Source organism: Gossypium arboreum, chromosome 6 (assembly GCF_025698485.1).
Source record: "Gossypium arboreum isolate Shixiya-1 chromosome 6, ASM2569848v2, whole genome shotgun sequence".
NCBI lineage: Eukaryota > Viridiplantae > Streptophyta > Magnoliopsida > Malvales > Malvaceae > Gossypium > Gossypium arboreum.
The window spans coordinates 119,547,968-119,559,618 of NC_069075.1; the positions used below are offsets into that span (position 1 = coordinate 119,547,968).

Below are 11,651 nucleotides of genomic sequence, written 5' to 3' on the forward strand. Positions count from 1 at the left end.
CTGAGTTCAGTTGCAAGCTGGCCCACTTGATTCTCCAAATTCCTTAGAGCAGTATCATTTTTTGCCATGTTTGCATTCAATAGATTCTCTAGGCTATTGGATGGTTCAGCTTGGGTTTGTTTCTGAGCTTGTTGGGAAAAACTAGGTGGCTGGGTCGATCTAGGTTGGGCATAATTATTACTGGTTCCTGCCCCTTGGTTATTTCAAGAAAAATTCGGGTGGGTTCGCCATGCTGGGTTATAGAAATTGGATTGCAGTCCTTGCCTTCCTCGATTTTGGTTCTGGTTACCCATGTAATACATGGATTCTAAGTTCGATGGACATTCTTCAAACAAATGTCCTTCCCCAAAATAGACACAGGCTATCTTTTCAAATTGATTTGGTGGCTGGGCTACAAAACTATTAGACCCATTAATTGTAAGATTTTTTAACATAGAAGATATTGATGATACCTAAGATGCGAGTGAAGTAAGAGCGTCTACTTCATGTATTCTAGCAACTCGTCTTCCTGATGCTACTCGATTGGTTGGCCATTAATAATTATTGCTGGCAATCCTCTCAATGATTTCATAAGCCTTATTATAAGACTTAGAAAGGAGAGCACCATTAGCAGAATCATCCACTACCATCCTAGTGTGAGCATTGAGACCGTTGTAAAATGTCTCAAGTTGGATGCAATGTGGGAATCCGTGATGAGGGCACTTTTGTAATAATTCTTTGTACCTTTCTCATACCTCATACAAGGACTCATCATCCATTTGTTGGAAAGCAGTGATCTCGTTCCTCAACTTAGCATTCTTGCTAGGCTGGAAATACTTCATAAGGAATCTTTCTGCTAACTCTTTCCATGTGGAAATTGAGTTTGGTGACAATGAGTTCAACCAGGCTCGAGCTCTGTCCCTTAGTGAATACAAGAATAGCTTCAATCATAATGCATCTTCGGATACTCCGGCTAACTTGAAAGAATTGCTTACCTCCATAAATAGTCTTAAGTGTAGGTGAGGATCTTCGATAGGCATTCCACTGAATTGGCTCATTGTCTGAAGCATTTGGAACATGACTGGATTCAGCTCAAATTGTTGTGCCTCGATTTTAGGTCTTCTAATACTCGGATTAAGATCATTAAACACTAGCACTACATACTATTTTAAAGCTCTATGCCTATCATCAGCAATAAGGATAGGGTTTTGAGCAGGGTTTGCTCCTTTTCCTTAATTCAGATTTTCGAAGTTCATCTCTTCGGTCCTTTTCGGCTTGCTTGTCTTATTCGCTGTTGAAAAGTTTGTTCAATCTCAGGGTCTATAGGGAGTAAATCGATAATTCAGTCAATACTCATAAACATCTGAAATAATCACAGAAAAATTAATTAAGTTAAAATTTAAATAGAAAAATAAACCAAAATGCAAAAGTAAAAAATTCACAAATAATGACTTTTTAAAATAGTCCCCGGCAACAGCGCCAAAAACTTGGAATGGAGGAAATGTGCAAGTGTACACAATTGCAACAAGTAATAAAGTGACAAGTAAATGTCGAGTTATCATACCCACAAGGACTGTGAAAAGAATAATTTATGAATGCTGTTTAAAACACCTTGGTGAAGAAAAAAATTTTGTTTGAAGAGGGCGATTAAAAATTAAGATTTTAAACTAAGTAAACTAAATAAATAAATCTCAAATGCACAATTTCAAATATGATTTTAGTCAAGATGACATAATTGTGTTAGATTAATTACATTTCTTAACTTAGAATTATTAAACTCATGTTTATATTGTTACGAATAAGTTCACGACAACTCGGTAAATTGCTATCTTATGAACATACTCACCTACCAAATCCATTCATTTCTTGACTATATCCCTATGTCAATTCAACCGATTAAAAAAATCTTAATAGGAAAATATGTTATTGCACATACATACTTATTAAATCGAAATAATCTCTTAAACATATCCCTATGTCAATTCAAACAATTAACTCGATTTAATAAGCACATAAAAGATTATGTGAGGTAACAAAGTATCCATACCTTGAAACAGTTTAATCACAATAATCTTGTAAGTTATGCAAGGCAAAGGTATCGTCAGATACTGTTGCTAATTTAACCCTCAGCTACCTTAGATGATTAAACATGTATTGATTAAGTACTATGTCCATTAATTACAATTTCAATCTGTTTAAATAATTAATTCATTAGCTATCTCACAATTGTAATGCAAGAGTAACTTAGTCATGATTTTACTTAACCAAACATCTTACCAAGGCCTATAACAACATAAACACAATTTTAACAATTTTAGCAAACAAAATGCAATCAACCTAACATGAATTAAGTTCAAGCTAAATTGATTAAATTAATCATTCCAACAACATAAATATTCATAGATATGTTCATCATAATAACAACAAAAATTAAAGAGATAGGGAACAAGAATCAAATTCGGTGTTTCTCCGTAGCTTGACTAGTTTGCTCCATTCTTCCTTCTCTGTTGTCCTCGTCGACCAAAGCTGCTATGAACACTTCAATGTTGCTCCAAAATCTCTAATGAACACCCCTTTTCCAAGGGAAGAAATCGAAAAGAGAGCAAGAGAATTTGGAATGGCAAAGAAGAGAGAAAGTGGAGAGAAGAGAGAAAAGATATGAATGAATGAGATGTGTTGAATGATCAACCAAGGGGGGTTTATTAGCTGAAGATGGCTGTTAAAATTAGCTAAAAATAGCAGCTAAAGAGCCATCCCTTGGCCGGCCACACATGTGGCAAGGTTGATGGTTTCAACTTTGCTAAATTTGGCTTGGGGCATATCTACAAAGCCACCAATTGTGGAGGGGATTGAATGCAACTTGAACAAGTCTTCAAGGGCCTCTTTGCAAGCTTAAATAATCAGCTAATAAGCTGATTTGGGTCAGCTCTTGGGACAGTTTTTGGGCTGTCCATTTCTTGGTCGGTTCGGTTCATTCGGTTCAGTTCAACTAGACCACTTTTTCATAATTAATTAATAATAATTTATTAACCCAAATTAAAATGAATATAAATTAAAATTAATTATATTATGAATTAATACATTAATTTTGGACCGTCTTAGGCTGAAATTTAGTCCGCCTCGATACTTTAAATTGCTTCTCGGTTTTGTGCTTCTAGTAGTGCCTTCCAAGCCATTTTTCGCCCTTTATGCAAATCTGTCAAAAATAATCAAAATTCATAAAATTAATTATAAAATTAACTAAAATTAAACATGTTCATATATTAAGTGCACTTTAATTATTTTATAAAATTAATTATTTTTCGACAAAAATTTTATCGAAACCTGTATGATTTTAAGTTAAAAATGGTATATAAAAATGTATAAATTTTCGTGTTTCCAGTGTCCAATTTGACATTTAGGCCTAAATTACAAAAGTTTCAAAATGTTAGTTCTAGAAGCTTTAAGCATGAAATTGCCATTGATTATTAATTAGAGGTCCTTAAATAGCAATTTGTCCAATTTCTATTTTTATAGACAAAAATAGGCATGGGTAGGTAAACTTTCAAAGAAATGACTTAAGGAAATTTTTGTCATTTGGTTAATAAAAGAATAAAAAGGGAAAATAAGTCAAAAATTATGTCCGTCTTCCTCCCCTATTGCTGAAATTTCTAAAGAGCCATAGCTAGGGTTTTGTTCATCCTTCCAAGCTCAATAGTAATTGCATCCTAGCCCCGTTTTTAATGTTCTTTGTATTTTTGAAGCTGTCATCAACCGATCTAGCTATTTCTACCATTTATTTGAGCTAGGATTCATGTTCAAAAATCTACCCATGTGTGACATGTATGTATTTTGATGTTTCATGGTAGATTATCAAAGTTGGATGTGTGTTTAACATCTTTTACTAAGTGATTTGTGATGGAAATGCATAAAAAGGACTTATTTGTAAAAGATGTTCAATGAGTAGTAAGATGTATGTTTTAATGAGAAATGTGGGCTGATATGAGTATGTGTTAGGATCGGCTAGGCTTAGGTGACAAAGAAAATGGACACATTTCATTTTACGAGCCTAGGGACTAAGTTGTAAATATATGAAAAGTTAGGGGTAAAAAGGTAATTTTGTCAAAGTATGAGTTATGGACTGAATTGAATAATGTGTGAATTAAATAAGCTAAATTTGGTATTATAGAGTAAGAAAAATGAGGAACGGACCTTGACCGGGGGAAAAACAAGGTGTGCGACGATTAGATCTGTTTTTACTATTTTTGTATCGAGGTAAGTTTGTGTGTAAATAATGCAATGTTGTATCATGTTTTAATGCTTTATTAATGTATGAGTTTCTATGTTTAACTATTATAATGTGTGTATGAACGACGTTATGGTCTATGAGAATGACATTGTGAACGAGTTCGACAAAGATGTGACATCGAGAAAATCTCATTTGTACCTTAGGAATAATTTAGGATACAATGTGACATGTCACTAGGAACTATATAATTTGAGCTCATGAGATAAGCAATATGTGTCTATGTGAATCCGGGAGCTGGTCTTATACGTTCTACCGATGGCTGGGCAACCCAGCATGTGTTGCGGGTACCTGACAGCTTGTGTGAGCAACCCGTGTAGTTACGTCCTGACTGTCAGCTTGTGTGAGCAGGCTCATGATTAGCTCAAGAGCGAGCAATGTGTGATATGTTATATGAGGTAGCATGTGGCTACGTATGAAGTACTATGTGCAAGCTTTTCGTGTATCCGATAGTATTCCAAGTGTTCAACAGGTAAATTAGTGGGTTATTCGACAAGTAAGTCAAGGATGAGGAATTATGATAATATGTTATGAGTTGGTACAGGTATGTACGAAAAAATCATATGAATAAGCTCGGTATGTGATGAACTTTTGGTAAGACTGAAAATGAGTAAGTTATGCCTATGAAGCTATGATGACATATATGTATGTTATTTTATGTTAATTGTATAATATTCATGATTATGTTGTTATTTATTTGCATGTGAACTTACTAAGCTTTAAGCTTAATCCCCTTCCTTTCCATTTTCTTATAGTATCGCCAAGCTAGCTCAGGGATTGAAAGACGTCGGAGTCTCGATCACACTACTAATTGGACATTTGGGTATAGTTAGTCTCAACATTTTGAGTATAGCATGTATAGGGACTTGGTCTTTTTGTTATATGTCATATTAGTTAGCCAAATATGTTGGCTTATGATGATATTTGATTCATTTTGTATCAGGCCATGAGATGTGGCTCATATTGATTATTGGGTTGTAAGCCTATTTATTCAAGTACACATGTGCCCATGTAATTGTAATGTGGTAGGTGGTTGTGTATATGTGATGAGATGTGTCGTGGCTAAGAATGCTTGATGATTTAAGTGGGATCTGTTTAGTATGATGATAACCATGGCTTAAATGAGAACTGGTCAGTTGGGCTTGACAAAGAATGAAGTCGTATGCATGTATAAGTAAAGATGAAATGATCATGATCATGTCTTGTTTGTGCATGCTTAAGTGCTCAATTATGCCATGTTAAGTGCCTTTGAAGCCGTGTATGTGTTTTTGCAAATAAGGGTGGCAATTGGCTTGGAAAATATCCTCAAAGTTGTCCACACGGGTAGACACACAGGCATGTATCTAGGCTGTGTGTGTGGAAACACAAAAATTTACACACTTTTTCATACCCTTTTTAACTCAATTTCATGCGAATTCAGTTAAATTATTGTCGAAAAATAATTAATTTTTATAAAATAACTAAAGTGCATTTAAAATATGGACATGTTGAGTTTTAGTTAATTTCATAAATATTTTTGATAAATTTTGGTTATTTTTGACAGATTTGCACAAAGGGCGAAAAATGGCTCAGCAGTCACTGTTAGAAGAAGAAAACCGAGAAGCAATTTGAAGTATTGAGGTGACCTAAATTTCAACCTAAGACGGTCCAAAATTATATGTATTAATTCATAATATAATTAATTTTAATTTATATCCAAGTTAATTTGGGTTAATAAATTATTATTAATTAATTATGAAAAATGGTCCGATTGAACCAAACCGAGTGAACTGACCTGGCCAAGAAAAGGACAGCCCAAAACCGTCCAAGTGCTGACCCAATTCAGCTTATTAGCTGATTATTTAAGCTGCAAAGAAGCCCTTGAAGACTTGTTCAATTTGCAATTCAGCCCCTCCACAGTTGATGCCTTTGAAGATTTTCCCCAAGCCATATTTAGCAAAGTTGAAGCCATCAACTTTGCCACATAGATGGCCGGACAACGGGTGGATCTTTGGCTGCTATTTTTAGAAAATTTTAGCTGCCACATTCAGCTATAAAAACCCCCCCTTGGCTTATCATTCAAAGCATCCCTTATTCATTCACATCTGTTCTCTCCTCTCTCACTTTCTCCTCTCATTTTCCCATTCAAAGTCGCTTGCTCTCTTGTCGATTTCTCCTCTTGGAAAAGGGGCATTCATTAGCCATTTTGGAGCAACATTGAAGTGTTCATAGCAGCCTTGATCAGCAAGGACAACAGAGAACAAAGACGGAGCAAACTAGTCAAGCCACGGAGAAATACCAGATTTGATTCTTGTTCCCTATCTCTTTAATTTTTGTTGTTGTTATGATGAACATATCTACGAATAGTTATGTTATTGGAATGGTTAATTTAATCAGCTTAGCTTGAATTTAATTCGTGTTAGGTTGATTGCATTTCGTCCTCTTAAATTATTAAATTTGTGTTTATGTTGTTATATGCCTCGGTAAGATGCTTGATTAAGTAAAATTATGCCTAAGTTATTCTTGCATTAAAATTGTGACGTAACTAATGAATTAATTATTTAAACGGATTGAAATTATAATTAATTGACATAATACTTAATCAGTGCATGTTTATTCTTCTAACGTAGCTGAAGGTTAAATTAGCAATGTATCTGGTGATACACTTGCCTTGTATAACTTGCAAGATTATTGTGATTAAATTGTTTCAAGGTAAGGATACCTTCTTACCTCACATAGTCTTTTATGTGCTTATTAGATTTAATTAATCGTTTAAATTGACATAGGGATATGCAAGAGATTAGTTCAATTTAATGAGTATGTTTGTGCAATAACATGTTTGCTTATTAAAATCTGTTTAATCGTTTGAATTAACATAGGGATATATTAAGAGATGAATGGATTTGTGTAGGTGAATATGTTCATAAGTTAGCAATTTACCGAGTTGCCGTGAATTTATTCATAACAACATAAGCATGAGTTTAATAATTCTAAGTTAAAGAAATGTAATTAATCCAACACAATTATGTCATCTTGATTAAATCATATTTTGAAATCGTGCATTAGAACTTTTATTTTTATTTAGTTTAAATTTTTTTTTAATCACCCTTTCCAAAACAAATATTTTTCTTCACCAAAGTGTTTTAAATTTCATTCATGAATAATTCTTTTCATAGTCCCTATGGGTACGGTAACTCGACATTTACTTGTCACTTTATTACTTGTTGCGATTGTGTACACTTGCACATTTCTGTCATTCCAAGTTTTTGGCGCCGTTGTCGGGGACTGTTTTAGAAGACATTATTTGTGAAATTGTTAATTTTGCATTTTGGTCTATTTTTTTCTTTTAAATTTTAATTCCATTTTTTTTGTTTCAGATGTTTATGAGTATTGATCAAATTTTTTACTCACTTCCTATAAACCTGAAATTGAAAGAACTTTCTGACAAAGGAGAAGACAAGCGAGCCAAAGAAGGACCAAAGATATGAATCGAAAATCCAATAGGAACATTCGTTTATAATATTCACAATCCAATCATTGTTACCGATGATAGAAACTGTGCCATCCAACAATATGCCATTCCTCTATACAACGAGCTCAATTTGAGTATTAGGAGACCGAAATCAAGGCACAACAATTCGAACTAAAGCCGGTCATGTTACAAATGTTGCAAAATTTGGGTCAATTTAGTGGGATTCCTACTAAAGATCCACATCTTCATCTTCGACTATTCATGAAAGTGAGTGACTTATTTAAACTAGTCGGGGTGACTAAGGACACTTTGAGACTAAAATTATTTCCATACTCCTTAAGAGATAGAGCACGAGCATGGTTGAACTCCTTACCGTCCTATAACACCCCAAACTCGGCCCAAACGTTATGACCGGATCCGACATGCCACATCGAAGCGTTCAAAAAATTTTATATTGTTGATCCAGAAAAACTTACTTAGTGTTTTAAAAGATAATTTCATTATAGGTTAAAGTGAATGGAAGTTGTGCACCAGGTAGGAAACCGGAGAAGAGGTGGTGAGTCCATCGGACTACTTAAGTACCAAGCTCCCTTCGGATCCAATCCTAGACAGGCATACTGCCATTGCCACACCTTAACATCATGGATATTTCTAGGAAACCGATTTGATTAAGTCATTTTTAGGAAAAGTGATTAATTTTGGAAAATACTTTCATTGCAGAAGCTTTGCTTGTTGTCGTGTTATTTTGAAATCAATTGTTGTTTTTGAAATCGCGCCCTAAAGCTATCCAATTTCAAAAGTTAAAATAAGTAATACCTATCTTAGTAATACATATTAAAACCATCAAAAATAATTAAGCGGCCTTATTACATTTAAAAACCCAAAACTTCAAACGTAAATAAAAGGATGTCCAGTTCACCAGAAGAAAATCAAACTTTCAGAATGGGTGGCCACTCCGAATTCCTTCACAGCTCCAAGTCCACTATGGTTGGGGATTTCCTGCGTGGATGAAAATAAAAGGGGTGAGTTTGGGGAAACTCAATGTGTAAGGAAAAACCATTCAAAGCCCAAGTCAGCTCAAGCCTATTGGCCCTAAGCGCATTCAGGTAACAGTGGTACTGGACCAGAGCCCTTTTCAGATTACAATAAACTAGGCCTTAGCCCCTTATTCAGATAATAGTATGGCCCATAGGCCCATTTCAAAATACATGCAACATCAATAACATATGCAAGCCCATTTGGGAGACTACTCAACCCACCAACCACTACACTCCACCGTACCAGCCCTACACTCCATGTGGGGAATAGCTCAACCCACCCAAATTTAACACTCCACGATTGCGACCTTGCTGCTCGATTATCAAAGAATTGAGGCAAAGCCTCCAAGACGTGGACAAGCCACTTTCAGTACTTCCTCCGTCAATATCCCAATCCCATGCATCGATAATAACAACATGGCATGCGATAAATAACAACAGTTAAACATGCATTTAGGTCAATTTAACCCTAAGGGTATTTCAGTAATTTATCTACTAGGGGTAAAATTGTAAATTTTCCACTTTTAAAGGTATTTCAGTAATTTATCTATTTTAGGGTTTTTCATGCATATTCCTACTTTTCACGTACTAACAGAATCACGTACCGAGGGTTCTTACCGAATTGGGCCCGTTGGCCCATCATTCCAATTTTGGCCCATTAAGCCCAAAAATATCGAGGGCACAGAAATCATGCACTTTGCAGTCCAAATTTTGCAGCTTACCAAAAACATTAATGAATTTACCTCACGAGCATTCGCACACTCGTAAATCTACAAAATACCGGTTTTCGGCATTTTGGCTTTTCGACTTTTGCCGATCCAGACTAAGAAAGAGGGTGTTAGTTACACACCTATTTGCGACGATATGCTGACGAGATCTACACACGAACTGCCTACAATTGGATTACTAACACATTAATCTAACTATTCAAATACGAACTACGTATTAACCCCTTACAATATTTGGCCAACCACACCTACAGATCATAGTAAGCTTATAAAAAAACAATAAGCAACTCATTAACAAATTTTTGTCAATGTTTACCACATAATCATAATTTCACTGCAAGCTGTCTTCCTGAGCAACAGTAACTAAATTATTTATAACTGGAGCTACGAAACTCCAAATCAAGTGCCGTTAATTTTCCCTGAAAATAGACTCAAATATATTCTATCCATAAAATTTTCAGAATTTTTGGTGTGGCCAATCAATACCAGATTTTTCTTAAAGTTTCCCATGTTTCACTGTTTGACTAATCTGACCACTCTTCATTACGAATCAAATTTCTCATTGTACAGAATTCAAAATATGTTCTCGTTTATTCCATTTGAAACTAGACTCATTAATCTTTAATTACATTATTTATGAAGCTTCTAAATCATCTCTCACAATTTATGGTGATTTTCCAAAGTCACGTTACTGCTGCTGTCCCAATTAGATTTATTACCAAATAACTCTTTCACACCTAACTTGCATGCTTGTTATTTAAACATGTATATCACCAATCAATCATCACATATCTATGATTTTACTTAAGTATAATCTCCATTTCATCATTTTAAAGCACAATATGTTAGCCGATTTTTCCCCTTAGCATCTAAGGCACATGCATGCTCATTTGTTTGGCTCAACTTCACCTATCTTCCATTTTTCATCAAAAGAACATGAAACAACAACCATTTCCTTCATTTTAATTCATGAATAAATGCTCACAACACAACTAAAAACCAAAATATGCTTCAAGAGTTAAGGTAGAATCAAGAAGAACTCATGAACATCAAGATAGAAGCAAACTACCATGAACTTACCTTCAATTTTCTTCCCCAAGTGACCGAACATTCAAGAGCTTTCTCCTCTCCTTTCTCTTCTCTAACTTTAGGCTATGATGAACAAAGATGGACAAAACTTTGTTCTTTTCACCCCTTTTTCTTTTAATAAAATTTCATATTTCATCCATTTAATTCTTTAATACAAAAGATATGAAATTCCAATTATGGAACATTTACCTAACCCATTATCATGGAACATTTACCTAACCCATTATCATGAAACATTTACCTAACCCATTATCATGGAACATTTACTTAACCCATTATCAATTTGTATCAATTTGTACCATAAATTATGGATATCAAGTGCACATTTTGTCTACAACAACATGATGGCTGGCCACTTCATGTAAAATGGGAGGTTTGTCATGCAAATCCTCCTATTTTGCACTCCTATTTATTTGGCCACTTCAATTTAGCCTATAGCATTTTCAAACATTTTCACATAGGTCCTATTTCATAATTTCACCCCATTTTTCTTATGGAACAAAAATTAACTAAAATTGCCGGGTTCTATCTTAAGCTTGGGCCTTCTAGAGGCCTACTAACATAATTAAACCTATGCCAACATTCACAGAATTCCCGAAAGTTGGGGCGTTACACGTCCGGTTCCATAACTACATGGCAAGAATTTGTTGAACGTTTCTTAATGAAATATTTCCCTCCATCTTTAACCGCCAAGATCTGAAATGAAATCACTTCATTTAATCAACTTGATGAAGAATCTTTATATAAGGCATGGGAGTGGTTCAAGGAGTTACTACGAAAGTGCCCCCATCACGGCATTCCTTGTTGCGTTCAAATGGAGACTTTCTATATTGGTCTATACTAGAATGATGGTAGATGCTTAGGCAAATGGAGCCCATATTTCTAAGTCATATAACAATGCTTATGATATTATTGAAAGAATTTCTAACAATAACTATCAGTGGCCAACCAACCAAGCAGCCTTAGAAAGACGAGCAGCAGGGGTACATAAAGCGGACACACTTGTTTTTTTGGTAGCCCAGGTATCCTCTATGTCTTCTATGCTTAAGAACATAACTGTTAATGGTTTCAATGGTAATTTG

At 34.8% G+C, this 11,651-nt stretch overlaps 2 non-coding genes across 2 annotated transcripts; one reads left to right on the forward strand and one right to left on the reverse strand.

Moving 5' to 3' along the window:
* Window positions 1-684: 684 nt before the first annotated feature.
* Window positions 685-791, forward strand: LOC128294678 (small nucleolar RNA R71). The gene has a single exon (XR_008284985.1). It is a non-coding gene; the product is annotated as a small nucleolar RNA R71 (small nucleolar RNA).
* Window positions 792-11,260: 10,469 nt separating this feature from the next.
* Window positions 11,261-11,367, reverse strand: LOC128294826 (small nucleolar RNA R71). The gene has a single exon (XR_008285133.1). It is a non-coding gene; the product is annotated as a small nucleolar RNA R71 (small nucleolar RNA).
* Window positions 11,368-11,651: the final 284 nt, after the last annotated feature.